Here is a 27144-nt window from a genome sequence, read left to right on the forward strand (position 1 = left end):
GGATGGACGCCTAAGTGGACAGAGAGGAATCACCTTCATCGGGTGGGTGTCGGGCGGGTGGGGGGAGGGGAGGGGCATACACATCCATTAGGCATGGGGTGGGTGCGCACCGACTGGGGGATGGGCGCACTTGAAGCTCTGACCCGAGGGGGGAGGCTTGGAGAGGGCAAGGCACCCGACCTTAACATTGGTACCCCCACAATACGCTGCAACAACATGAGAGGTATATGAATAAGAACACAGGGGGGGCCGGGCGCGGTGGCTCACGCCTGTAATCCTAGCTCTCTGGGAGGCCGAGGCGGGCGGATTGCTCCAGGTCAGGAGTTCGAAACCAGCCTGAGCAAGAGCGAGACCCCCGTCTCTACTAAAAATAGAAAGAAATTAATTGGCCAACTAATATATATAGAAAAACACAGCCGGGCGTGGTGGTGCATGCCTGTAGTCCCAACTACTCGGGAGGCTGAGGCAGCAGGATTGCTTGAGCCCGGAGATTGAGGTTGCCGTGAGCTAGGCTGACGCCATGGCACTCACTCTAGCCTGGGCAGCAAAACGAGACTCTGTCTCAAAAAAAAAAAAAAAAAAAAAAAAAAGAACACAGGGGGGAGGGGGGCACGGGCAACACATGTCACCTGAATACTTGTACTCCCATCATCTGCTTGAAAAGAGAGAGAAAAGAAAATGCAATCATAGAGGTAAGAGACACTTTTTAAAAATCATGAATCCGAAGAGAAAAGTAAAAGGAGGCCTGTGGAGCAGGTCTGGGTGTGACTCCGGATCCCCCAACATCAGGTGCCACCACCAAAGATTCCTGCGTGTAGCCCATAGAACCCCAAAAGCAACGGGACGAGTTCTGGTCACATACTCCCTCAAAATGACATCCTGGCCTTCTTCTGGAACTCCCTCCCCTCTCAGACTCTCAAGGTTTCCTCCAGCGTGTCGGTTCCCACAGAGCAGACCTTTGGTCTGAGACCTGACAGTCCAGATGCCACGCATGCTGCCGCGTGGCGGCGGTGTCGCGGCTTGGGACAAGAGGAGGCCCCACGGTGCGGGCTGGGGCGCCAGGCACCGCGGGCGGGCGCTGAGGGTGGGGGTGACCCCCACCCCGGGCCGCCGCCGCGCTCCCAGAAAGGGGACAGAACAAGAGGCAAAAAAAAAAAAAAAAAAAAAAAGCAGCAGCCTGTGGCACCCGGTACTCCCAGGCGGTCTCCCATCCAAGTACTAACCAGGCCCGACCCCGCTTAGCTTCCGAGACCAGACGAGATCGGGGGCGTTCAGGGTGGTGTGGACCTAGACGGCGGTGGCGGAGGGCGCCCCTGCCCCGCTCAAGAAGCCGAGCCTCTCTGGGCTTCCCCGCCGCCGCCTCCCGCCCCAGGCCCCGCGCCGGGCCGGGCCGGTTGAGTTCGCCGGCCAGGTCCCGCGGGCTCCCAGGGACGGGGGTGATGGGCGGGGCGGGGCGGGGCGGGGCGGGGCGGGGGGCTGTCTCTCTATACACACACACACACACTCACACTCACTCACACTCACACAAGATGCGCCTCCACGGCTGGACTCGCCAAGGTGGAGCCCTCCCAGCCCCCCTCGTCTCCTCGCCCGGCCTCCTTCACCTACCCGCTGCCCACCCCCAGCGCGTCGCTGCCTGCCGCTGACTGCGCACGCGCGGGACGCTCGCCCTTTGACCCCAGCCAGGGGCCGCCCTCCCCCACAACCCCTTTCAGCTGCGCCCCCCCCCTCGCCCTGTGGGTGGGCTGCCGCCTATTCCCCCGGGCCAGGGCTGGGGCACAGCCAGTGTATGGGGCGTCTCTCTCTGGGGATGTGTCCCATGGGTGGGGTGGGGTGGCCTGGTTTGGGGGGCGCTGAAGAAATCAGTCCCCTCCATCTCCTACCTCTGGAAAACGCCCAAGCCCGTGGAGAACTGCCGGCACCGCTTCGTGGGGGCCGGGACCCTCCTCCGTGTCCTCCTGTGGCCCAGTCCAAGGGGCCTGGGCCTGGCCGGGGCTGCATTGGACCCCGACCACCCTGGCGTGTGGACTCGCTAAAAATCGGCCATTAGATATTGGATTCCAGCTTCCTGGAGGTCATTTCACTAATGAGTGCACCGGAAAGAGTTTCCTAATCCATCTGTGAGGGTGGCAACTGAAAGAGAATTTTAAAGCTGACAGAATAGGCGAGGGAAGGCATAGGAGATTTCCACACCCAGCAAGGAAGACTTTCCCGAAATGGAAGAAAGAAACGAGCAAACAGAGACACCGGTAGCCCGCCCGGAAAAGAGTCTGCCCCTTAGAGAAAGCACCCTGACCGGGTTCACCCGTGGGTGGGTGGCGAGCTAGCGGCATTCAGAAGAGCGAGGCCCGCAGTCTGTGCGGAAGACACCTGCGCTCGGGTGTGTGTGGCGGCGCGATTCACAAGCAGCTCCAGATGTTAAACCAAGGAGAAGCCAGGGAGTTCCCAACGCCCCAGGTGTCCTCAGCCCACGACTGGCTGCTGTGGGAATGGGAAGCCCGGCTCCTTGTCTCAGAGCGGGGTTCCCAGGAGGATCAGGCTGAAGCTGGGACTTGGCCTCAAAGTGTCCCCTCGCATGGCCACCCCCTTCCCCTTCCTGCTCCTCTACTCCTGGTGCCCCTCCATCCAGGGGCCAGACCTTAAAGAGTCACCGCAAGAGAATCCTGGTCCCAAAGGAGCCTTCTGGGGGACCGGTGCTGAGAGAGGTTGTGGGCATGGCCCGCTGGGGCTCTGCCCGACCCAGGGCTGAGAGATGCCACCTCCCAGCTCTGGGTCCCTGCAGGAAGTGTTGGCAAGCACAGGGCCGGTCCTCCAAAGGCCCAGGTGCAGGGAGCCCAGGCCAAGCAGCCTGTGGAAGAAGCCACTTGCCGTGCCACCCCGGGAACAGGACTGCAGGCCCCGGCCCTTCCCACCTCCTCCTCCTCCTCCTCCTCCTCCTCCTCCCCCCCGCCCCCCCCCACAGGGCACAGGGCTCAGAGACACCTCAGACTCTTGCTACCCAAAGTGCAAAGGGCATCAGTTGCTCCTCCAACCCCCCAGCCCAGCAGACCACGTTGTCCAGCCAGCCCCCGGGCCTCCCTGGGGTGCCCAGCACAAAAGTGCAGACACCCACCGGACCCTCAGTCTCAGTTTTCGGAGGTTTTTGCCACTCTAAGGACCAGCAGGCCAGCTGGGCCTTCGGGCAGGACAGAGAGCCCCGGAATCCGACTTGGAGAGCTGCGTGTACGTCCCCATCAGGAGGCGGTCCCCACCTCCGCGGCTCTCCCCTTGCGGGGAGCGGCAGCCCAGCCGGCAGCCGCAGGGCCTCAGGGAAGACACCAGGCTGGGCCCCCGCGGCACAGCGGGGGCACGTCCCCCGCACTCACGCGACTTAGGGACGGCTGCTGGAGACTGCTGCGGCCACCCTGCTGCCGGGTTTCTGGAGGGCTTCCTGGAAGCAGCGTCCACACCAAGCCCTTGGAAGGCCCAGGCGACGGAGGAGCCGGTCAGGCAGGGGCCGAGGACGGTGAGAGGCCGGGCGGGAAGGAGCATGTCAGGCAGGGGCAGAGGACGGTGACAGGCCGGGCGGGGAGGAGCCGGTCAGGCGGGGGCCCAGGACAGTGACGGGCCTGGCCGGGGAGGAGCGCGTCAGGCAGGGGCAGAGGAGACGGGCTGGGTAAGGGTTAGGGTGACAGTTAGGGCACAATTCACAATCGCAAAGACGTGGAAGCGACCCGAGTGCCCATCCATCCAGGAGTGCATTAATAAAATGTGGCGCGTGGACACCACGGAGTGCCATTCGGCTGTGAGGAGCAGCGGTGAGAGGGCGCCTCTCGTGTTCTCCTGGCCAGAGCTGGAACCCGTTCCAGTAAGCCAGGTATCCCAAGAATGGACACACGAGCACCACGTGAGCGCGCTCACCAGCAAATTGGTACGAACGGATGGACGCCTAAGTGGACAGAGAGGAATCACCTTCATCGGGTGGGTGTCGGGCGGGTGGGGGGAGGGGAGGGGCATACACATCCATTAGGCATGGGGTGGGTGCGCACCGACTGGGGGATGGGCGCACTTGAAGCTCTGACCCGAGGGGGGAGGCTTGGAGAGGGCAAGGCACCCGACCTTAACATTGGTACCCCCACAATACGCTGCAACAACATGAGAGGTATATGAATAAGAACACAGGGGGGGCCGGGCGCGGTGGCTCACGCCTGTAATCCTAGCTCTCTGGGAGGCCGAGGCGGGCGGATTGCTCCAGGTCAGGAGTTCGAAACCAGCCTGAGCAAGAGCGAGACCCCCGTCTCTACTAAAAATAGAAAGAAATTAATTGGCCAACTAATATATATAGAAAAACACAGCCGGGCGTGGTGGTGCATGCCTGTAGTCCCAACTACTCGGGAGGCTGAGGCAGCAGGATTGCTTGAGCCCGGAGATTGAGGTTGCCGTGAGCTAGGCTGACGCCATGGCACTCACTCTAGCCTGGGCAGCAAAACGAGACTCTGTCTCAAAAAAAAAAAAAAAAAAAAAAAAAGAACACAGGGGGGAGGGGGGCACGGGCAACACATGTCACCTGAATACTTGTACTCCCATCATCTGCTTGAAAAGAGAGAGAAAAGAAAATGCAATCATAGAGGTAAGAGACACTTTTTAAAAATCATGAATCCGAAGAGAAAAGTAAAAGGAGGCCTGTGGAGCAGGTCTGGGTGTGACTCCGGATCCCCCAACATCAGGTGCCACCACCAAAGATTCCTGCGTGTAGCCCATAGAACCCCAAAAGCAACGGGACGAGTTCTGGTCACATACTCCCTCAAAATGACATCCTGGCCTTCTTCTGGAACTCCCTCCCCTCTCAGACTCTCAAGGTTTCCTCCAGCGTGTCGGTTCCCACAGAGCAGACCTTTGGTCTGAGACCTGACAGTCCAGATGCCACGCATGCTGCCGCGTGGCGGCGGTGTCGCGGCTTGGGACAAGAGGAGGCCCCACGGTGCGGGCTGGGGCGCCAGGCACCGCGGGCGGGCGCTGAGGGTGGGGGTGACCCCCACCCCGGGCCGCCGCCGCGCTCCCAGAAAGGGGACAGAACAAGAGGCAAAAAAAAAAAAAAAAAAAAAAAGCAGCAGCCTGTGGCACCCGGTACTCCCAGGCGGTCTCCCATCCAAGTACTAACCAGGCCCGACCCCGCTTAGCTTCCGAGACCAGACGAGATCGGGGGCGTTCAGGGTGGTGTGGCCCTAGACGGCGGTGGCGGAGGGCGCCCCTGCCCCGCTCAAGAAGCCGAGCCTCTCTGGGCTTCCCCGCCGCCGCCTCCCGCCCCAGGCCCCGCGCCGGGCCGGGCCGGTTGAGTTCGCCGGCCGGGTCCCGCGGGCTCCCAGGGACGGGGGTGATGGGCGGGGCGGGGCGGGGCGGGGCGGGGCGGGGGGCTGTCTCTCTATACACACACACACACACTCACACTCACTCACACTCACACAAGATGCGCCTCCACGGCTGGACTCGCCAAGGTGGAGCCCTCCCAGCCCCCCTCGTCTCCTCGCCCGGCCTCCTTCACCTACCCGCTGCCCACCCCCAGCGCGTCGCTGCCTGCCGCTGACTGCGCACGCGCGGGACGCTCGTCCTTTGACCCCAGCCAGGGGCCGCCCTCCCCCACAACCCCTTTCAGCTGCGCCCCCCCCCTCGCCCTGTGGGTGGGCTGCCGCCTATTCCCCCGGGCCAGGGCTGGGGCACAGCCAGTGTATGGGGCGTCTCTCTCTGGGGATGTGTCCCATGGGTGGGGTGGGGTGGCCTGGTTTGGGGGGCGCTGAAGAAATCAGTCCCCTCCATCTCCTACCTCTGGAAAACGCCCAAGCCCGTGGAGAACTGCCGGCACCGCTTCGTGGGGGCCGGGACCCTCCTCCGTGTCCTCCTGTGGCCCAGTCCAAGGGGCCTGGGCCTGGCCGGGGCTGCATTGGACCCCGACCACCCTGGCGTGTGGACTCGCTAAAAATCGGCCATTAGATATTGGATTCCAGCTTCCTGGAGGTCATTTCACTAATGAGTGCACCGGAAAGAGTTTCCTAATCCATCTGTGAGGGTGGCAACTGAAAGAGAATTTTAAAGCTGACAGAATAGGCGAGGGAAGGCATAGGAGATTTCCACACCCAGCAAGGAAGACTTTCCCGAAATGGAAGAAAGAAACGAGCAAACAGAGACACCGGTAGCCCGCCCGGAAAAGAGTCTGCCCCTTAGAGAAAGCACCCTGACCGGGTTCACCCGTGGGTGGGTGGCGAGCTAGCGGCATTCAGAAGAGCGAGGCCCGCAGTCTGTGCGGAAGACACCTGCGCTCGGGTGTGTGTGGCGGCGCGATTCACAAGCAGCTCCAGATGTTAAACCAAGGAGAAGCCAGGGAGTTCCCAACGCCCCAGGTGTCCTCAGCCCACGACTGGCTGCTGTGGGAATGGGAAGCCCGGCTCCTTGTCTCAGAGCGGGGTTCCCAGGAGGATCAGGCTGAAGCTGGGACTTGGCCTCAAAGTGTCCCCTCGCATGGCCACCCCCTTCCCCTTCCTGCTCCTCTACTCCTGGTGCCCCTCCATCCAGGGGCCAGACCTTAAAGAGTCACCGCAAGAGAATCCTGGTCCCAAAGGAGCCTTCTGGGGGACCGGTGCTGAGAGAGGTTGTGGGCATGGCCCGCTGGGGCTCTGCCCGACCCAGGGCTGAGAGATGCCACCTCCCAGCTCTGGGTCCCTGCAGGAAGTGTTGGCAAGCACAGGGCCGGTCCTCCAAAGGCCCAGGTGCAGGGAGCCCAGGCCAAGCAGCCTGTGGAAGAAGCCACTTGCCGTGCCACCCCGGGAACAGGACTGCAGGCCCCGGCCCTTCCCACCTCCTCCTCCTCCTCCTCCTCCTCCTCCCCCCCGCCCCCCCCCCACAGGGCACAGGGCTCAGAGACACCTCAGACTCTTGCTACCCAAAGTGCAAAGGGCATCAGTTGCTCCTCCAACCCCCCAGCCCAGCAGACCACGTTGTCCAGCCAGCCCCCGGGCCTCCCTGGGGTGCCCAGCACAAAAGTGCAGACACCCACCGGACCCTCAGTCTCAGTTTTCGGAGGTTTTTGCCACTCTAAGGACCAGCAGGCCGGCTGGGCCTTCGGGCAGGACAGAGAGCCCCGGAATCCGACTTGGAGAGCTGCGTGTACGTCCCCATCAGGAGGCGGTCCCCACCTCCGCGGCTCTCCCCTTGCGGGGAGCGGCAGCCCAGCCGGCAGCCGCAGGGCCTCAGGGAAGACACCAGGCTGGGCCCCCGCGGCACAGCGGGGGCACGTCCCCCGCACTCACGCGACTTAGGGACGGCTGCTGGAGACTGCTGCGGCCACCCTGCTGCCGGGTTTCTGGAGGGCTTCCTGGAAGCAGCGTCCACACCAAGCCCTTGGAAGGCCCAGGCGACGGAGGAGCCGGTCAGGCAGGGGCCGAGGACGGTGAGAGGCCGGGCGGGAAGGAGCATGTCAGGCAGGGGCAGAGGACGGTGACAGGCCGGGCGGGGAGGAGCCGGTCAGGCGGGGGCCCAGGACAGTGACGGGCCTGGCCGGGGAGGAGCGCGTCAGGCAGGGGCAGAGGAGACGGGCTGGGTAAGGGTTAGGGTGACAGTTAGGGCACAATTCACAATCGCAAAGACGTGGAAGCGACCCGAGTGCCCATCCATCCAGGAGTGCATTAATAAAATGTGGCGCGTGGACACCACGGAGTGCCATTCGGCTGTGAGGAGCAGCGGTGAGAGGGCGCCTCTCGTGTTCTCCTGGCCAGAGCTGGAACCCGTTCCAGTAAGCCAGGTATCCCAAGAATGGACACACGAGCACCACGTGAGCGCGCTCACCAGCAAATTGGTACGAACGGATGGACGCCTAAGTGGACAGAGAGGAATCACCTTCATCGGGTGGGTGTCGGGCGGGTGGGGGGAGGGGAGGGGCATACACATCCATTAGGCATGGGGTGGGTGCGCACCGACTGGGGGATGGGCGCACTTGAAGCTCTGACCCGAGGGGGGAGGCTTGGAGAGGGCAAGGCACCCGACCTTAACATTGGTACCCCCACAATACGCTGCAACAACATGAGAGGTATATGAATAAGAACACAGGGGGGGCCGGGCGCGGTGGCTCACGCCTGTAATCCTAGCTCTCTGGGAGGCCGAGGCGGGCGGATTGCTCCAGGTCAGGAGTTCGAAACCAGCCTGAGCAAGAGCGAGACCCCCGTCTCTACTAAAAATAGAAAGAAATTAATTGGCCAACTAATATATATAGAAAAACACAGCCGGGCGTGGTGGTGCATGCCTGTAGTCCCAACTACTCGGGAGGCTGAGGCAGCAGGATTGCTTGAGCCCGGAGATTGAGGTTGCCGTGAGCTAGGCTGACGCCATGGCACTCACTCTAGCCTGGGCAGCAAAACGAGACTCTGTCTCAAAAAAAAAAAAAAAAAAAAAAAAAAAGAACACAGGGGGGAGGGGGGCACGGGCAACACATGTCACCTGAATACTTGTACTCCCATCATCTGCTTGAAAAGAGAGAGAAAAGAAAATGCAATCATAGAGGTAAGAGACACTTTTTAAAAATCATGAATCCGAAGAGAAAAGTAAAAGGAGGCCTGTGGAGCAGGTCTGGGTGTGACTCCGGATCCCCCAACATCAGGTGCCACCACCAAAGATTCCTGCGTGTAGCCCATAGAACCCCAAAAGCAACGGGACGAGTTCTGGTCACATACTCCCTCAAAATGACATCCTGGCCTTCTTCTGGAACTCCCTCCCCTCTCAGACTCTCAAGGTTTCCTCCAGCGTGTCGGTTCCCACAGAGCAGACCTTTGGTCTGAGACCTGACAGTCCAGATGCCACGCATGCTGCCGCGTGGCGGCGGTGTCGCGGCTTGGGACAAGAGGAGGCCCCACGGTGCGGGCTGGGGCGCCAGGCACCGCGGGCGGGCGCTGAGGGTGGGGGTGACCCCCACCCCGGGCCGCCGCCGCGCTCCCAGAAAGGGGACAGAACAAGAGGCAAAAAAAAAAAAAAAAAAAAAAAAGCAGCAGCCTGTGGCACCCGGTATTCCCAGGCGGTCTCCCATCCAAGTACTAACCAGGCCCGACCCCGCTTAGCTTCCGAGACCAGACGAGATCGGGGGCGTTCAGGGTGGTGTGGCCCTAGACGGCGGCGGCGGAGGGCGCCCCTGCCCCGCTCAAGAAGCCGAGCCTCTCTGGGCTTCCCCGCCGCCGCCTCCCGCCCCAGGCCCCGCGCCGGGCCGGGCCGGTTGAGTTCGCCGGCCGGGTCCCGCGGGCTCCCAGGGACGGGGGTGATGGGCGGGGCGGGGCGGGGCGGGGGGCTGTCTCTCTATACACACACACACACACTCACACTCACTCACACTCACACAAGATGCGCCTCCACGGCTGGACTCGCCAAGGTGGAGCCCTCCCAGCCCCCCTCGTCTCCTCGCCCGGCCTCCTTCACCTACCCGCTGCCCACCCCCAGCGCGTCGCTGCCTGCCGCTGACTGCGCACGCGCGGGACGCTCGCCCTTTGACCCCAGCCAGGGGCCGCCCTCCCCCACAACCCCTTTCAGCTGCGCCCCCCCCTCGCCCTGTGGGTGGGCTGCCGCCTATTCCCCCGGGCCAGGGCTGGGGCACAGCCAGTGTATGGGGCGTCTCTCTCTGGGGATGTGTCCCATGGGTGGGGTGGGGTGGCCTGGTTTGGGGGGCGCTGAAGAAATCAGTCCCCTCCATCTCCTACCTCTGGAAAACGCCCAAGCCCGTGGAGAACTGCCGGCACCGCTTCGTGGGGGCCGGGACCCTCCTCCGTGTCCTCCTGTGGCCCAGTCCAAGGGGCCTGGGCCTGGCCGGGGCTGCATTGGACCCCGACCACCCTGGCGTGTGGACTCGCTAAAAATCGGCCATTAGATATTGGATTCCAGCTTCCTGGAGGTCATTTCACTAATGAGTGCACCGGAAAGAGTTTCCTAATCCATCTGTGAGGGTGGCAACTGAAAGAGAATTTTAAAGCTGACAGAATAGGCGAGGGAAGGCATAGGAGATTTCCACACCCAGCAAGGAAGACTTTCCCGAAATGGAAGAAAGAAACGAGCAAACAGAGACACCGGTAGCCCGCCCGGAAAAGAGTCTGCCCCTTAGAGAAAGCACCCTGACCGGGTTCACCCGTGGGTGGGTGGCGAGCTAGCGGCATTCAGAAGAGCGAGGCCCGCAGTCTGTGCGGAAGACACCTGCGCTCGGGTGTGTGTGGCGGCGCGATTCACAAGCAGCTCCAGATGTTAAACCAAGGAGAAGCCAGGGAGTTCCCAACGCCCCAGGTGTCCTCAGCCCACGACTGGCTGCTGTGGGAATGGGAAGCCCGGCTCCTTGTCTCAGAGCGGGGTTCCCAGGAGGATCAGGCTGAAGCTGGGACTTGGCCTCAAAGTGTCCCCTCGCATGGCCACCCCCTTCCCCTTCCTGCTCCTCTACTCCTGGTGCCCCTCCATCCAGGGGCCAGACCTTAAAGAGTCACCGCAAGAGAATCCTGGTCCCAAAGGAGCCTTCTGGGGGACCGGTGCTGAGAGAGGTTGTGGGCATGGCCCGCTGGGGCTCTGCCCGACCCAGGGCTGAGAGATGCCACCTCCCAGCTCTGGGTCCCTGCAGGAAGTGTTGGCAAGCACAGGGCCGGTCCTCCAAAGGCCCAGGTGCAGGGAGCCCAGGCCAAGCAGCCTGTGGAAGAAGCCACTTGCCGTGCCACCCCGGGAACAGGACTGCAGGCCCCGGCCCTTCCCACCTCCTCCTCCTCCTCCTCCTCCTCCTCCCCCCCGCCCCCCCCCCACAGGGCACAGGGCTCAGAGACACCTCAGACTCTTGCTACCCAAAGTGCAAAGGGCATCAGTTGCTCCTCCAACCCCCCAGCCCAGCAGACCACGTTGTCCAGCCAGCCCCCGGGCCTCCCTGGGGTGCCCAGCACAAAAGTGCAGACACCCACCGGACCCTCAGTCTCAGTTTTCGGAGGTTTTTGCCACTCTAAGGACCAGCAGGCCAGCTGGGCCTTCGGGCAGGACAGAGAGCCCCGGAATCCGACTTGGAGAGCTGCGTGTACGTCCCCATCAGGAGGCGGTCCCCACCTCCGCGGCTCTCCCCTTGCGGGGAGCGGCAGCCCAGCCGGCAGCCGCAGGGCCTCAGGGAAGACACCAGGCTGGGCCCCCGCGGCACAGCGGGGGCACGTCCCCCGCACTCACGCGACTTAGGGACGGCTGCTGGAGACTGCTGCGGCCACCCTGCTGCCGGGTTTCTGGAGGGCTTCCTGGAAGCAGCGTCCACACCAAGCCCTTGGAAGGCCCAGGCGACGGAGGAGCCGGTCAGGCAGGGGCCGAGGACGGTGAGAGGCCGGGCGGGAAGGAGCATGTCAGGCAGGGGCAGAGGACGGTGACAGGCCGGGCGGGGGAGGAGCCGGTCAGGCGGGGGCCCAGGACAGTGACGGGCCTGGCCGGGGAGGAGCGCGTCAGGCAGGGGCAGAGGAGACGGGCTGGGTAAGGGTTAGGGTGACAGTTAGGGCACAATTCACAATCGCAAAGACGTGGAAGCGACCCGAGTGCCCATCCATCCAGGAGTGCATTAATAAAATGTGGCGCGTGGACACCACGGAGTGCCATTCGGCTGTGAGGAGCAGCGGTGAGAGGGCGCCTCTCGTGTTCTCCTGGCCAGAGCTGGAACCCGTTCCAGTAAGCCAGGTATCCCAAGAATGGACACACGAGCACCACGTGAGCGCGCTCACCAGCAAATTGGTACGAACGGATGGACGCCTAAGTGGACAGAGAGGAATCACCTTCATCGGGTGGGTGTCGGGCGGGTGGGGGGAGGGGAGGGGCATACACATCCATTAGGCATGGGGTGGGTGCGCACCGACTGGGGGATGGGCGCACTTGAAGCTCTGACCCGAGGGGGGAGGCTTGGAGAGGGCAAGGCACCCGACCTTAACATTGGTACCCCCACAATACGCTGCAACAACATGAGAGGTATATGAATAAGAACACAGGGGGGGCCGGGCGCGGTGGCTCACGCCTGTAATCCTAGCTCTCTGGGAGGCCGAGGCGGGCGGATTGCTCCAGGTCAGGAGTTCGAAACCAGCCTGAGCAAGAGCGAGACCCCCGTCTCTACTAAAAATAGAAAGAAATTAATTGGCCAACTAATATATATAGAAAAACACAGCCGGGCGTGGTGGTGCATGCCTGTAGTCCCAACTACTCGGGAGGCTGAGGCAGCAGGATTGCTTGAGCCCGGAGATTGAGGTTGCCGTGAGCTAGGCTGACGCCATGGCACTCACTCTAGCCTGGGCAGCAAAACGAGACTCTGTCTCAAAAAAAAAAAAAAAAAAAAAAAAGAACACAGGGGGGAGGGGGGCACGGGCAACACATGTCACCTGAATACTTGTACTCCCATCATCTGCTTGAAAAGAGAGAGAAAAGAAAATGCAATCATAGAGGTAAGAGACACTTTTTAAAAATCATGAATCCGAAGAGAAAAGTAAAAGGAGGCCTGTGGAGCAGGTCTGGGTGTGACTCCGGATCCCCCAACATCAGGTGCCACCACCAAAGATTCCTGCGTGTAGCCCATAGAACCCCAAAAGCAACGGGACGAGTTCTGGTCACATACTCCCTCAAAATGACATCCTGGCCTTCTTCTGGAACTCCCTCCCCTCTCAGACTCTCAAGGTTTCCTCCAGCGTGTCGGTTCCCACAGAGCAGACCTTTGGTCTGAGACCTGACAGTCCAGATGCCACGCATGCTGCCGCGTGGCGGCGGTGTCGCGGCTTGGGACAAGAGGAGGCCCCACGGTGCGGGCTGGGGCGCCAGGCACCGCGGGCGGGCGCTGAGGGTGGGGGTGACCCCCACCCCGGGCCGCCGCCGCGCTCCCAGAAAGGGGACAGAACAAGAGGCAAAAAAAAAAAAAAAAAAAAAAAAGCAGCAGCCTGTGGCACCCGGTATTCCCAGGCGGTCTCCCATCCAAGTACTAACCAGGCCCGACCCCGCTTAGCTTCCGAGACCAGACGAGATCGGGGGCGTTCAGGGTGGTGTGGCCCTAGACGGCGGCGGCGGAGGGCGCCCCTGCCCCGCTCAAGAAGCCGAGCCTCTCTGGGCTTCCCCGCCGCCGCCTCCCGCCCCAGGCCCCGCGCCGGGCCGGGCCGGTTGAGTTCGCCGGCCGGGTCCCGCGGGCTCCCAGGGACGGGGGTGATGGGCGGGGCGGGGCGGGGCGGGGGGCTGTCTCTCTATACACACACACACACACTCACACTCACTCACACTCACACAAGATGCGCCTCCACGGCTGGACTCGCCAAGGTGGAGCCCTCCCAGCCCCCCTCGTCTCCTCGCCCGGCCTCCTTCACCTACCCGCTGCCCACCCCCAGCGCGTCGCTGCCTGCCGCTGACTGCGCACGCGCGGGACGCTCGCCCTTTGACCCCAGCCAGGGGCCGCCCTCCCCCACAACCCCTTTCAGCTGCGCCCCCCCCCTCGCCCTGTGGGTGGGCTGCCGCCTATTCCCCCGGGCCAGGGCTGGGGCACAGCCAGTGTATGGGGCGTCTCTCTCTGGGGATGTGTCCCATGGGTGGGGTGGGGTGGCCTGGTTTGGGGGGCGCTGAAGAAATCAGTCCCCTCCATCTCCTACCTCTGGAAAACGCCCAAGCCCGTGGAGAACTGCCGGCACCGCTTCGTGGGGGCCGGGACCCTCCTCCGTGTCCTCCTGTGGCCCAGTCCAAGGGGCCTGGGCCTGGCCGGGGCTGCATTGGACCCCGACCACCCTGGCGTGTGGACTCGCTAAAAATCGGCCATTAGATATTGGATTCCAGCTTCCTGGAGGTCATTTCACTAATGAGTGCACCGGAAAGAGTTTCCTAATCCATCTGTGAGGGTGGCAACTGAAAGAGAATTTTAAAGCTGACAGAATAGGCGAGGGAAGGCATAGGAGATTTCCACACCCAGCAAGGAAGACTTTCCCGAAATGGAAGAAAGAAACGAGCAAACAGAGACACCGGTAGCCCGCCCGGAAAAGAGTCTGCCCCTTAGAGAAAGCACCCTGACCGGGTTCACCCGTGGGTGGGTGGCGAGCTAGCGGCATTCAGAAGAGCGAGGCCCGCAGTCTGTGCGGAAGACACCTGCGCTCGGGTGTGTGTGGCGGCGCGATTCACAAGCAGCTCCAGATGTTAAACCAAGGAGAAGCCAGGGAGTTCCCAACGCCCCAGGTGTCCTCAGCCCACGACTGGCTGCTGTGGGAATGGGAAGCCCGGCTCCTTGTCTCAGAGCGGGGTTCCCAGGAGGATCAGGCTGAAGCTGGGACTTGGCCTCAAAGTGTCCCCTCGCATGGCCACCCCCTTCCCCTTCCTGCTCCTCTACTCCTGGTGCCCCTCCATCCAGGGGCCAGACCTTAAAGAGTCACCGCAAGAGAATCCTGGTCCCAAAGGAGCCTTCTGGGGGACCGGTGCTGAGAGAGGTTGTGGGCATGGCCCGCTGGGGCTCTGCCCGACCCAGGGCTGAGAGATGCCACCTCCCAGCTCTGGGTCCCTGCAGGAAGTGTTGGCAAGCACAGGGCCGGTCCTCCAAAGGCCCAGGTGCAGGGAGCCCAGGCCAAGCAGCCTGTGGAAGAAGCCACTTGCCGTGCCACCCCGGGAACAGGACTGCAGGCCCCGGCCCTTCCCACCTCCTCCTCCTCCTCCTCCTCCTCCTCCCCCCCGCCCCCCCCCCACAGGGCACAGGGCTCAGAGACACCTCAGACTCTTGCTACCCAAAGTGCAAAGGGCATCAGTTGCTCCTCCAACCCCCCAGCCCAGCAGACCACGTTGTCCAGCCAGCCCCCGGGCCTCCCTGGGGTGCCCAGCACAAAAGTGCAGACACCCACCGGACCCTCAGTCTCAGTTTTCGGAGGTTTTTGCCACTCTAAGGACCCGCAGGCCGGCTGGGCCTTCGGGCAGGACAGAGAGCCCCGGAATCCGACTTGGAGAGCTGCGTGTACGTCCCCATCAGGAGGCGGTCCCCACCTCCGCGGCTCTCCCCTTGCGGGGAGCGGCAGCCCAGCCGGCAGCCGCAGGGCCTCAGGGAAGACACCAGGCTGGGCCCCCGCGGCACAGCGGGGGCACGTCCCCCGCACTCACGCGACTTAGGGACGGCTGCTGGAGACTGCTGCGGCCACCCTGCTGCCGGGTTTCTGGAGGGCTTCCTGGAAGCAGCGTCCACACCAAGCCCTTGGAAGGCCCAGGCGACGGAGGAGCCGGTCAGGCAGGGGCCGAGGACGGTGAGAGGCCGGGCGGGAAGGAGCATGTCAGGCAGGGGCAGAGGACGGTGACAGGCCGGGCGGGGAGGAGCCGGTCAGGCGGGGGCCCAGGACAGTGACGGGCCTGGCCGGGGAGGAGCGCGTCAGGCAGGGGCAGAGGAGACGGGCTGGGTAAGGGTTAGGGTGACAGTTAGGGCACAATTCACAATCGCAAAGACGTGGAAGCGACCCGAGTGCCCATCCATCCAGGAGTGCATTAATAAAATGTGGCGCGTGGACACCACGGAGTGCCATTCGGCTGTGAGGAGCAGCGGTGAGAGGGCGCCTCTCGTGTTCTCCTGGCCAGAGCTGGAACCCGTTCCAGTAAGCCAGGTATCCCAAGAATGGACACACGAGCACCACGTGAGCGCGCTCACCAGCAAATTGGTACGAACGGATGGACGCCTAAGTGGACAGAGAGGAATCACCTTCATCGGGTGGGTGTCGGGCGGGTGGGGGGAGGGGAGGGGCATACACATCCATTAGGCATGGGGTGGGTGCGCACCGACTGGGGGATGGGCGCACTTGAAGCTCTGACCCGAGGGGGGAGGCTTGGAGAGGGCAAGGCACCCGACCTTAACATTGGTACCCCCACAATACGCTGCAACAACATGAGAGGTATATGAATAAGAACACAGGGGGGGCCGGGCGCGGTGGCTCACGCCTGTAATCCTAGCTCTCTGGGAGGCCGAGGCGGGCGGATTGCTCCAGGTCAGGAGTTCGAAACCAGCCTGAGCAAGAGCGAGACCCCCGTCTCTACTAAAAATAGAAAGAAATTAATTGGCCAACTAATATATATAGAAAAACACAGCCGGGCGTGGTGGTGCATGCCTGTAGTCCCAACTACTCGGGAGGCTGAGGCAGCAGGATTGCTTGAGCCCGGAGATTGAGGTTGCCGTGAGCTAGGCTGACGCCATGGCACTCACTCTAGCCTGGGCAGCAAAACGAGACTCTGTCTCAAAAAAAAAAAAAAAAAAAAAAAAGAACACAGGGGGGAGGGGGGCACGGGCAACACATGTCACCTGAATACTTGTACTCCCATCATCTGCTTGAAAAGAGAGAGAAAAGAAAATGCAATCATAGAGGTAAGAGACACTTTTTAAAAATCATGAATCCGAAGAGAAAAGTAAAAGGAGGCCTGTGGAGCAGGTCTGGGTGTGACTCCGGATCCCCCAACATCAGGTGCCACCACCAAAGATTCCTGCGTGTAGCCCATAGAACCCCAAAAGCAACGGGACGAGTTCTGGTCACATACTCCCTCAAAATGACATCCTGGCCTTCTTCTGGAACTCCCTCCCCTCTCAGACTCTCAAGGTTTCCTCCAGCGTGTCGGTTCCCACAGAGCAGACCTTTGGTCTGAGACCTGACAGTCCAGATGCCACGCATGCTGCCGCGTGGCGGCGGTGTCGCGGCTTGGGACAAGAGGAGGCCCCACGGTGCGGGCTGGGGCGCCAGGCACCGCGGGCGGGCGCTGAGGGTGGGGGTGACCCCCACCCCGGGCCGCCGCCGCGCTCCCAGAAAGGGGACAGAACAAGAGGCAAAAAAAAAAAAAAAAAAAAAAAGCAGCAGCCTGTGGCACCCGGTATTCCCAGGCGGTCTCCCATCCAAGTACTAACCAGGCCCGACCCCGCTTAGCTTCCGAGACCAGACGAGATCGGGGGCGTTCAGGGTGGTGTGGCCCTAGACGGCGGCGGCGGAGGGCGCCCCTGCCCCGCTCAAGAAGCCGAGCCTCTCTGGGCTTCCCCGCCGCCGCCTCCCGCCCCAGGCCCCGCGCCGGGCCGGGCCGGTTGAGTTCGCCGGCCGGGTCCCGCGGGCTCCCAGGGACGGGGGTGATGGGCGGGGCGGGGCGGGGCGGGGGGCTGTCTCTCTATACACACACACACACACTCACACTCACTCACACTCACACAAGATGCGCCTCCACGGCTGGACTCGCCAAGGTGGAGCCCTCCCAGCCCCCCTCGTCTCCTCGCCCGGCCTCCTTCACCTACCCGCTGCCCACCCCCAGCGCGTCGCTGCCTGCCGCTGACTGCGCACGCGCGGGACGCTCGCCCTTTGACCCCAGCCAGGGGCCGCCCTCCCCCACAACCCCTTTCAGCTGCGCCCCCCCCTCGCCCTGTGGGTGGGCTGCCGCCTATTCCCCCGGGCCAGGGCTGGGGCACAGCCAGTGTATGGGGCGTCTCTCTCTGGGGATGTGTCCCATGGGTGGGGTGGGGTGGCCTGGTTTGGGGGGCGCTGAAGAAATCAGTCCCCTCCATCTCCTACCTCTGGAAAACGCCCAAGCCCGTGGAGAACTGCCGGCACCGCTTCGTGGGGGCCGGGACCCTCCTCCGTGTCCTCCTGTGGCCCAGTCCAAGGGGCCTGGGCCTGGCCGGGGCTGCATTGGACCCCGACCACCCTGGCGTGTGGACTCGCTAAAAATCGGCCATTAGATATTGGATTCCAGCTTCCTGGAGGTCATTTCACTAATGAGTGCACCGGAAAGAGTTTCCTAATCCATCTGTGAGGGTGGCAACTGAAAGAGAATTTTAAAGCTGACAGAATAGGCGAGGGAAGGCATAGGAGATTTCCACACCCAGCAAGGAAGACTTTCCCGAAATGGAAGAAAGAAACGAGCAAACAGAGACACCGGTAGCCCGCCCGGAAAAGAGTCTGCCCCTTAGAGAAAGCACCCTGACCGGGTTCACCCGTGGGTGGGTGGCGAGCTAGCGGCATTCAGAAGAGCGAGGCCTGCAGTCTGTGCGGAAGACACCTGCGCTCGGGTGTGTGTGGCGGCGCGATTCACAAGCAGCTCCAGATGTTAAACCAAGGAGAAGCCAGGGAGTTCCCAACGCCCCAGGTGTCCTCAGCCCACGACTGGCTGCTGTGGGAATGGGAAGCCCGGCTCCTTGTCTCAGAGCGGGGTTCCCAGGAGGATCAGGCTGAAGCTGGGACTTGGCCTCAAAGTGTCCCCTCGCATGGCCACCCCCTTCCCCTTCCTGCTCCTCTACTCCTGGTGCCCCTCCATCCAGGGGCCAGACCTTAAAGAGTCACCGCAAGAGAATCCTGGTCCCAAAGGAGCCTTCTGGGGGACCGGTGCTGAGAGAGGTTGTGGGCATGGCCCGCTGGGGCTCTGCCCGACCCAGGGCTGAGAGATGCCACCTCCCAGCTCTGGGTCCCTGCAGGAAGTGTTGGCAAGCACAGGGCCGGTCCTCCAAAGGCCCAGGTGCAGGGAGCCCAGGCCAAGCAGCCTGTGGAAGAAGCCACTTGCCGTGCCACCCCGGGAACAGGACTGCAGGCCCCGGCCCTTCCCACCTCCTCCTCCTCCTCCTCCTCCTCCTCCCCCCCGCCCCCCCCCCACAGGGCACAGGGCTCAGAGACACCTCAGACTCTTGCTACCCAAAGTGCAAAGGGCATCAGTTGCTCCTCCAACCCCCCAGCCCAGCAGACCACGTTGTCCAGCCAGCCCCCGGGCCTCCCTGGGGTGCCCAGCACAAAAGTGCAGACACCCACCGGACCCTCAGTCTCAGTTTTCGGAGGTTTTTGCCACTCTAAGGACCCGCAGGCCGGCTGGGCCTTCGGGCAGGACAGAGAGCCCCGGAATCCGACTTGGAGAGCTGCGTGTACGTCCCCATCAGGAGGCGGTCCCCACCTCCGCGGCTCTCCCCTTGCGGGGAGCGGCAGCCCAGCCGGCAGCCGCAGGGCCTCAGGGAAGACACCAGGCTGGGCCCCCGCGGCACAGCGGGGGCACGTCCCCCGCACTCACGCGACTTAGGGACGGCTGCTGGAGACTGCTGCGGCCACCCTGCTGCCGGGTTTCTGGAGGGCTTCCTGGAAGCAGCGTCCACACCAAGCCCTTGGAAGGCCCAGGCGACGGAGGAGCCGGTCAGGCAGGGGCCGAGGACGGTGAGAGGCCGGGCGGGAAGGAGCATGTCAGGCAGGGGCAGAGGACGGTGACAGGCCGGGCGGGGAGGAGCCGGTCAGGCGGGGGCCCAGGACAGTGACGGGCCTGGCCGGGGAGGAGCGCGTCAGGCAGGGGCAGAGGAGACGGGCTGGGTAAGGGTTAGGGTGACAGTTAGGGCACAATTCACAATCGCAAAGACGTGGAAGCGACCCGAGTGCCCATCCATCCAGGAGTGCATTAATAAAATGTGGCGCGTGGACACCACGGAGTGCCATTCGGCTGTGAGGAGCAGCGGTGAGAGGGCGCCTCTCGTGTTCTCCTGGCCAGAGCTGGAACCCGTTCCAGTAAGCCAGGTATCCCAAGAATGGACACACGAGCACCACGTGAGCGCGCTCACCAGCAAATTGGTACGAACGGATGGACGCCTAAGTGGACAGAGAGGAATCACCTTCATCGGGTGGGTGTCGGGCGGGTGGGGGGAGGGGAGGGGCATACACATCCATTAGGCATGGGGTGGGTGCGCACCGACTGGGGGATGGGCGCACTTGAAGCTCTGACCCGAGGGGGGAGGCTTGGAGAGGGCAAGGCACCCGACCTTAACATTGGTACCCCCACAATACGCTGCAACAACATGAGAGGTATATGAATAAGAACACAGGGGGGGCCGGGCGCGGTGGCTCACGCCTGTAATCCTAGCTCTCTGGGAGGCCGAGGCGGGCGGATTGCTCCAGGTCAGGAGTTCGAAACCAGCCTGAGCAAGAGCGAGACCCCCGTCTCTACTAAAAATAGAAAGAAATTAATTGGCCAACTAATATATATAGAAAAACACAGCCGGGCGTGGTGGTGCATGCCTGTAGTCCCAACTACTCGGGAGGCTGAGGCAGCAGGATTGCTTGAGCCCGGAGATTGAGGTTGCCGTGAGCTAGGCTGACGCCATGGCACTCACTCTAGCCTGGGCAGCAAAACGAGACTCTGTCTCAAAAAAAAAAAAAAAAAAAAAAAAAGAACACAGGGGGGAGGGGGGCACGGGCAACACATGTCACCTGAATACTTGTACTCCCATCATCTGCTTGAAAAGAGAGAGAAAAGAAAATGCAATCATAGAGGTAAGAGACACTTTTTAAAAATCATGAATCCGAAGAGAAAAGTAAAAGGAGGCCTGTGGAGCAGGTCTGGGTGTGACTCCGGATCCCCCAACATCAGGTGCCACCACCAAAGATTCCTGCGTGTAGCCCATAGAACCCCAAAAGCAACGGGACGAGTTCTGGTCACATACTCCCTCAAAATGACATCCTGGCCTTCTTCTGGAACTCCCTCCCCTCTCAGACTCTCAAGGTTTCCTCCAGCGTGTCGGTTCCCACAGAGCAGACCTTTGGTCTGAGACCTGACAGTCCAGATGCCACGCATGCTGCCGCGTGGCGGCGGTGTCGCGGCTTGGGACAAGAGGAGGCCCCACGGTGCGGGCTGGGGCGCCAGGCACCGCGGGCGGGCGCTGAGGGTGGGGGTGACCCCCACCCCGGGCCGCCGCCGCGCTCCCAGAAAGGGGACAGAACAAGAGGCAAAAAAAAAAAAAAAAAAAAAAAAAGCAGCAGCCTGTGGCACCCGGTACTCCCAGGCGGTCTCCCATCCAAGTACTAACCAGGCCCGACCCCGCTTAGCTTCCGAGACCAGACGAGATCGGGGGCGTTCAGGGTGGTGTGGCCCTAGACGGCGGCGGCGGAGGGCGCCCCTGCCCCGCTCAAGAAGCCGAGCCTCTCTGGGCTTCCCCGCCGCCGCCTCCCGCCCCAGGCCCCGCGCCGGGCCGGGCCGGTTGAGTTCGCCGGCCGGGTCCCGCGGGCTCCCAGGGACGGGGGTGATGGGCGGGGCGGGGCGGGGCGGGGCGGGGCGGGGCGGGGGGCTGTCTCTCTATACACACACACACACACTCACACTCACTCACACTCACACAAGATGCGCCTCCACGGCTGGACTCGCCAAGGTGGAGCCCTCCCAGCCCCCCTCGTCTCCTCGCCCGGCCTCCTTCACCTACCCGCTGCCCACCCCCAGCGCGTCGCTGCCTGCCGCTGACTGCGCACGCGCGGGACGCTCGCCCTTTGACCCCAGCCAGGGGCCGCCCTCCCCCACAACCCCTTTCAGCTGCGCCCCCCCCCTCGCCCTGTGGGTGGGCTGCCGCCTATTCCCCCGGGCCAGGGCTGGGGCACAGCCAGTGTATGGGGCGTCTCTCTCTGGGGATGTGTCCCATGGGTGGGGTGGGGTGGCCTGGTTTGGGGGGCGCTGAAGAAATCAGTCCCCTCCATCTCCTACCTCTGGAAAACGCCCAAGCCCGTGGAGAACTGCCGGCACCGCTTCGTGGGGGCCGGGACCCTCCTCCGTGTCCTCCTGTGGCCCAGTCCAAGGGGCCTGGGCCTGGCCGGGGCTGCATTGGACCCCGACCACCCTGGCGTGTGGACTCGCTAAAAATCGGCCATTAGATATTGGATTCCAGCTTCCTGGAGGTCATTTCACTAATGAGTGCACCGGAAAGAGTTTCCTAATCCATCTGTGAGGGTGGCAACTGAAAGAGAATTTTAAAGCTGACAGAATAGGCGAGGGAAGGCATAGGAGATTTCCACACCCAGCAAGGAAGACTTTCCCGAAATGGAAGAAAGAAACGAGCAAACAGAGACACCGGTAGCCCGCCCGGAAAAGAGTCTGCCCCTTAGAGAAAGCACCCTGACCGGGTTCACCCGTGGGTGGGTGGCGAGCTAGCGGCATTCAGAAGAGCGAGGCCCGCAGTCTGTGCGGAAGACACCTGCGCTCGGGTGTGTGTGGCGGCGCGATTCACAAGCAGCTCCAGATGTTAAACCAAGGAGAAGCCAGGGAGTTCCCAACGCCCCAGGTGTCCTCAGCCCACGACTGGCTGCTGTGGGAATGGGAAGCCCGGCTCCTTGTCTCAGAGCGGGGTTCCCAGGAGGATCAGGCTGAAGCTGGGACTTGGCCTCAAAGTGTCCCCTCGCATGGCCACCCCCTTCCCCTTCCTGCTCCTCTACTCCTGGTGCCCCTCCATCCAGGGGCCAGACCTTAAAGAGTCACCGCAAGAGAATCCTGGTCCCAAAGGAGCCTTCTGGGGGACCGGTGCTGAGAGAGGTTGTGGGCATGGCCCGCTGGGGCTCTGCCCGACCCAGGGCTGAGAGATGCCACCTCCCAGCTCTGGGTCCCTGCAGGAAGTGTTGGCAAGCACAGGGCCGGTCCTCCAAAGGCCCAGGTGCAGGGAGCCCAGGCCAAGCAGCCTGTGGAAGAAGCCACTTGCCGTGCCACCCCGGGAACAGGACTGCAGGCCCCGGCCCTTCCCACCTCCTCCTCCTCCTCCTCCTCCTCCTCCCCCCCGCCCCCCCCCCACAGGGCACAGGGCTCAGAGACACCTCAGACTCTTGCTACCCAAAGTGCAAAGGGCATCAGTTGCTCCTCCAACCCCCCAGCCCAGCAGACCACGTTGTCCAGCCAGCCCCCGGGCCTCCCTGGGGTGCCCAGCACAAAAGTGCAGACACCCACCGGACCCTCAGTCTCAGTTTTCGGAGGTTTTTGCCACTCTAAGGACCCGCAGGCCAGCTGGGCCTTCGGGCAGGACAGAGAGCCCCGGAATCCGACTTGGAGAGCTGCGTGTACGTCCCCATCAGGAGGCGGTCCCCACCTCCGCGGCTCTCCCCTTGCGGGGAGCGGCAGCCCAGCCGGCAGCCGCAGGGCCTCAGGGAAGACACCAGGCTGGGCCCCCGCGGCACAGCGGGGGCACGTCCCCCGCACTCACGCGACTTAGGGACGGCTGCTGGAGACTGCTGCGGCCACCCTGCTGCCGGGTTTCTGGAGGGCTTCCTGGAAGCAGCGTCCACACCAAGCCCTTGGAAGGCCCAGGCGACGGAGGAGCCGGTCAGGCAGGGGCCGAGGACGGTGAGAGGCCGGGCGGGAAGGAGCATGTCAGGCAGGGGCAGAGGACGGTGACAGGCCGGGCGGGGAGGAGCCGGTCAGGCGGGGGCCCAGGACAGTGACGGGCCTGGCCGGGGAGGAGCGCGTCAGGCAGGGGCAGAGGAGACGGGCTGGGTAAGGGTTAGGGTGACAGTTAGGGCACAATTCACAATCGCAAAGACGTGGAAGCGACCCGAGTGCCCATCCATCCAGGAGTGCATTAATAAAATGTGGCGCGTGGACACCACGGAGTGCCATTCGGCTGTGAGGAGCAGCGGTGAGAGGGCGCCTCTCGTGTTCTCCTGGCCAGAGCTGGAACCCGTTCCAGTAAGCCAGGTATCCCAAGAATGGACACACGAGCACCACGTGAGCGCGCTCACCAGCAAATTGGTACGAACGGATGGACGCCTAAGTGGACAGAGAGGAATCACCTTCATCGGGTGGGTGTCGGGCGGGTGGGGGGAGGGGAGGGGCATACACATCCATTAGGCATGGGGTGGGTGCGCACCGACTGGGGGATGGGCGCACTTGAAGCTCTGACCCGAGGGGGGAGGCTTGGAGAGGGCAAGGCACCCGACCTTAACATTGGTACCCCCACAATACGCTGCAACAACATGAGAGGTATATGAATAAGAACACAGGGGGGGCCGGGCGCGGTGGCTCACGCCTGTAATCCTAGCTCTCTGGGAGGCCGAGGCGGGCGGATTGCTCCAGGTCAGGAGTTCGAAACCAGCCTGAGCAAGAGCGAGACCCCCGTCTCTACTAAAAATAGAAAGAAATTAATTGGCCAACTAATATATATAGAAAAACACAGCCGGGCGTGGTGGTGCATGCCTGTAGTCCCAACTACTCGGGAGGCTGAGGCAGCAGGATTGCTTGAGCCCGGAGATTGAGGTTGCCGTGAGCTAGGCTGACGCCATGGCACTCACTCTAGCCTGGGCAGCAAAACGAGACTCTGTCTCAAAAAAAAAAAAAAAAAAAAAAAAGAACACAGGGGGGAGGGGGGCACGGGCAACACATGTCACCTGAATACTTGTACTCCCATCATCTGCTTGAAAAGAGAGAGAAAAGAAAATGCAATCATAGAGGTAAGAGACACTTTTTAAAAATCATGAATCCGAAGAGAAAAGTAAAAGGAGGCCTGTGGAGCAGGTCTGGGTGTGACTCCGGATCCCCCAACATCAGGTGCCACCACCAAAGATTCCTGCGTGTAGCCCATAGAACCCCAAAAGCAACGGGACGAGTTCTGGTCACATACTCCCTCAAAATGACATCCTGGCCTTCTTCTGGAACTCCCTCCCCTCTCAGACTCTCAAGGTTTCCTCCAGCGTGTCGGTTCCCACAGAGCAGACCTTTGGTCTGAGACCTGACAGTCCAGATGCCACGCATGCTGCCGCGTGGCGGCGGTGTCGCGGCTTGGGACAAGAGGAGGCCCCACGGTGCGGGCTGGGGCGCCAGGCACCGCGGGCGGGCGCTGAGGGTGGGGGTGACCCCCACCCCGGGCCGCCGCCGCGCTCCCAGAAAGGGGACAGAACAAGAGGCAAAAAAAAAAAAAAAAAAAAAAAAGCAGCAGCCTGTGGCACCCGGTACTCCCAGGCGGTCTCCCATCCAAGTACTAACCAGGCCCGACCCCGCTTAGCTTCCGAGACCAGACGAGATCGGGGGCGTTCAGGGTGGTGTGGCCCTAGACGGCGGTGGCGGAGGGCGCCCCTGCCCCGCTCAAGAAGCCGAGCCTCTCTGGGCTTCCCCGCCGCCGCCTCCCGCCCCAGGCCCCGCGCCGGGCCGGGCCGGTTGAGTTCGCCGGCCGGGTCCCGCGGGCTCCCAGGGACGGGGGTGATGGGCGGGGCGGGGCGGGGCGGGGCGGGGCGGGGGGCTGTCTCTCTATACACACACACACACACTCACACTCACTCACACTCACACAAGATGCGCCTCCACGGCTGGACTCGCCAAGGTGGAGCCCTCCCAGCCCCCCTCGTCTCCTCGCCCGGCCTCCTTCACCTACCCGCTGCCCACCCCCAGCGCGTCGCTGCCTGCCGCTGACTGCGCACGCGCGGGACGCTCGTCCTTTGACCCCAGCCAGGGGCCGCCCTCCCCCACAACCCCTTTCAGCTGCGCCCCCCCCCTCGCCCTGTGGGTGGGCTGCCGCCTATTCCCCCGGGCCAGGGCTGGGGCACAGCCAGTGTATGGGGCGTCTCTCTCTGGGGATGTGTCCCATGGGTGGGGTGGGGTGGCCTGGTTTGGGGGGCGCTGAAGAAATCAGTCCCCTCCATCTCCTACCTCTGGAAAACGCCCAAGCCCGTGGAGAACTGCCGGCACCGCTTCGTGGGGGCCGGGACCCTCCTCCGTGTCCTCCTGTGGCCCAGTCCAAGGGGCCTGGGCCTGGCCGGGGCTGCATTGGACCCCGACCACCCTGGCGTGTGGACTCGCTAAAAATCGGCCATTAGATATTGGATTCCAGCTTCCTGGAGGTCATTTCACTAATGAGTGCACCGGAAAGAGTTTCCTAATCCATCTGTGAGGGTGGCAACTGAAAGAGAATTTTAAAGCTGACAGAATAGGCGAGGGAAGGCATAGGAGATTTCCACACCCAGCAAGGAAGACTTTCCCGAAATGGAAGAAAGAAACGAGCAAACAGAGACACCGGTAGCCCGCCCGGAAAAGAGTCTGCCCCTTAGAGAAAGCACCCTGACCGGGTTCACCCGTGGGTGGGTGGCGAGCTAGCGGCATTCAGAAGAGCGAGGCCCGCAGTCTGTGCGGAAGACACCTGCGCTCGGGTGTGTGTGGCGGCGCGATTCACAAGCAGCTCCAGATGTTAAACCAAGGAGAAGCCAGGGAGTTCCCAACGCCCCAGGTGTCCTCAGCCCACGACTGGCTGCTGTGGGAATGGGAAGCCCGGCTCCTTGTCTCAGAGCGGGGTTCCCAGGAGGATCAGGCTGAAGCTGGGACTTGGCCTCAAAGTGTCCCCTCGCATGGCCACCCCCTTCCCCTTCCTGCTCCTCTACTCCTGGTGCCCCTCCATCCAGGGGCCAGACCTTAAAGAGTCACCGCAAGAGAATCCTGGTCCCAAAGGAGCCTTCTGGGGGACCGGTGCTGAGAGAGGTTGTGGGCATGGCCCGCTGGGGCTCTGCCCGACCCAGGGCTGAGAGATGCCACCTCCCAGCTCTGGGTCCCTGCAGGAAGTGTTGGCAAGCACAGGGCCGGTCCTCCAAAGGCCCAGGTGCAGGGAGCCCAGGCCAAGCAGCCTGTGGAAGAAGCCACTTGCCGTGCCACCCCGGGAACAGGACTGCAGGCCCCGGCCCTTCCCACCTCCTCCTCCTCCTCCTCCTCCTCCTCCCCCCCGCCCCCCCCCCCCACAGGGCACAGGGCTCAGAGACACCTCAGACTCTTGCTACCCAAAGTGCAAAGGGCATCAGTTGCTCCTCCAACCCCCCAGCCCAGCAGACCACGTTGTCCAGCCAGCCCCCGGGCCTCCCTGGGGTGCCCAGCACAAAAGTGCAGACACCCACCGGACCCTCAGTCTCAGTTTTCGGAGGTTTTTGCCACTCTAAGGACCCGCAGGCCGGCTGGGCCTTCGGGCAGGACAGAGAGCCCCGGAATCCGACTTGGAGAGCTGCGTGTACGTCCCCATCAGGAGGCGGTCCCCACCTCCGCGGCTCTCCCCTTGCGGGGAGCGGCAGCCCAGCCGGCAGCCGCAGGGCCTCAGGGAAGACACCAGGCTGGGCCCCCGCGGCACAGCGGGGGCACGTCCCCCGCACTCACGCGACTTAGGGACGGCTGCTGGAGACTGCTGCGGCCACCCTGCTGCCGGGTTTCTGGAGGGCTTCCTGGAAGCAGCGTCCACACCAAGCCCTTGGAAGGCCCAGGCGACGGAGGAGCCGGTCAGGCAGGGGCCGAGGACGGTGAGAGGCCGGGCGGGAAGGAGCATGTCAGGCAGGGGCAGAGGACGGTGACAGGCCGGGCGGGGAGGAGCCGGTCAGGCGGGGGCCCAGGACAGTGACGGGCCTGGCCGGGGAGGAGCGCGTCAGGCAGGGGCAGAGGAGACGGGCTGGGTAAGGGTTAGGGTGACAG

The 27144-nt window shown here is 62.9% G+C and overlaps 3 non-coding genes and 4 pseudogenes across 3 annotated transcripts; all 7 read right to left on the reverse strand.

The window, feature by feature from the left end:
* Positions 1–1174: 1174 nt before the first annotated feature.
* On the reverse strand, positions 1175–1293 carry LOC142867811 (uncharacterized; annotated as a pseudogene).
* A 3798-nt stretch (positions 1294–5091) lies between these two features.
* Positions 5092–5210, reverse strand: LOC142867795 (uncharacterized; annotated as a pseudogene).
* A 3799-nt stretch (positions 5211–9009) lies between these two features.
* On the reverse strand, positions 9010–9128 carry LOC142867837 (5S ribosomal RNA). The gene has a single exon (XR_012917169.1). It is a non-coding gene; the product is annotated as a 5S ribosomal RNA (ribosomal RNA).
* Positions 9129–12914: 3786 nt separating this feature from the next.
* On the reverse strand, positions 12915–13033 carry LOC142867838 (5S ribosomal RNA). The gene has a single exon (XR_012917170.1). It is a non-coding gene; the product is annotated as a 5S ribosomal RNA (ribosomal RNA).
* A 3785-nt stretch (positions 13034–16818) lies between these two features.
* On the reverse strand, positions 16819–16937 carry LOC142867839 (5S ribosomal RNA). Its single transcript, XR_012917171.1, has one exon. It is a non-coding gene; the product is annotated as a 5S ribosomal RNA (ribosomal RNA).
* A 3787-nt stretch (positions 16938–20724) lies between these two features.
* LOC142867796 (uncharacterized) lies at positions 20725–20843 on the reverse strand (annotated as a pseudogene).
* Positions 20844–24644: 3801 nt separating this feature from the next.
* LOC142867797 (uncharacterized) lies at positions 24645–24763 on the reverse strand (annotated as a pseudogene).
* Between the last annotated feature and the right edge of the window lie 2381 nt (positions 24764–27144).

The sequence above is a fragment of the Microcebus murinus genome, unplaced genomic scaffold (genome assembly GCF_040939455.1).
Source record: "Microcebus murinus isolate Inina unplaced genomic scaffold, M.murinus_Inina_mat1.0 scaf020_hap2_Mmur4.0, whole genome shotgun sequence".
Taxonomy (NCBI): Eukaryota; Metazoa; Chordata; class Mammalia; order Primates; family Cheirogaleidae; genus Microcebus; species Microcebus murinus.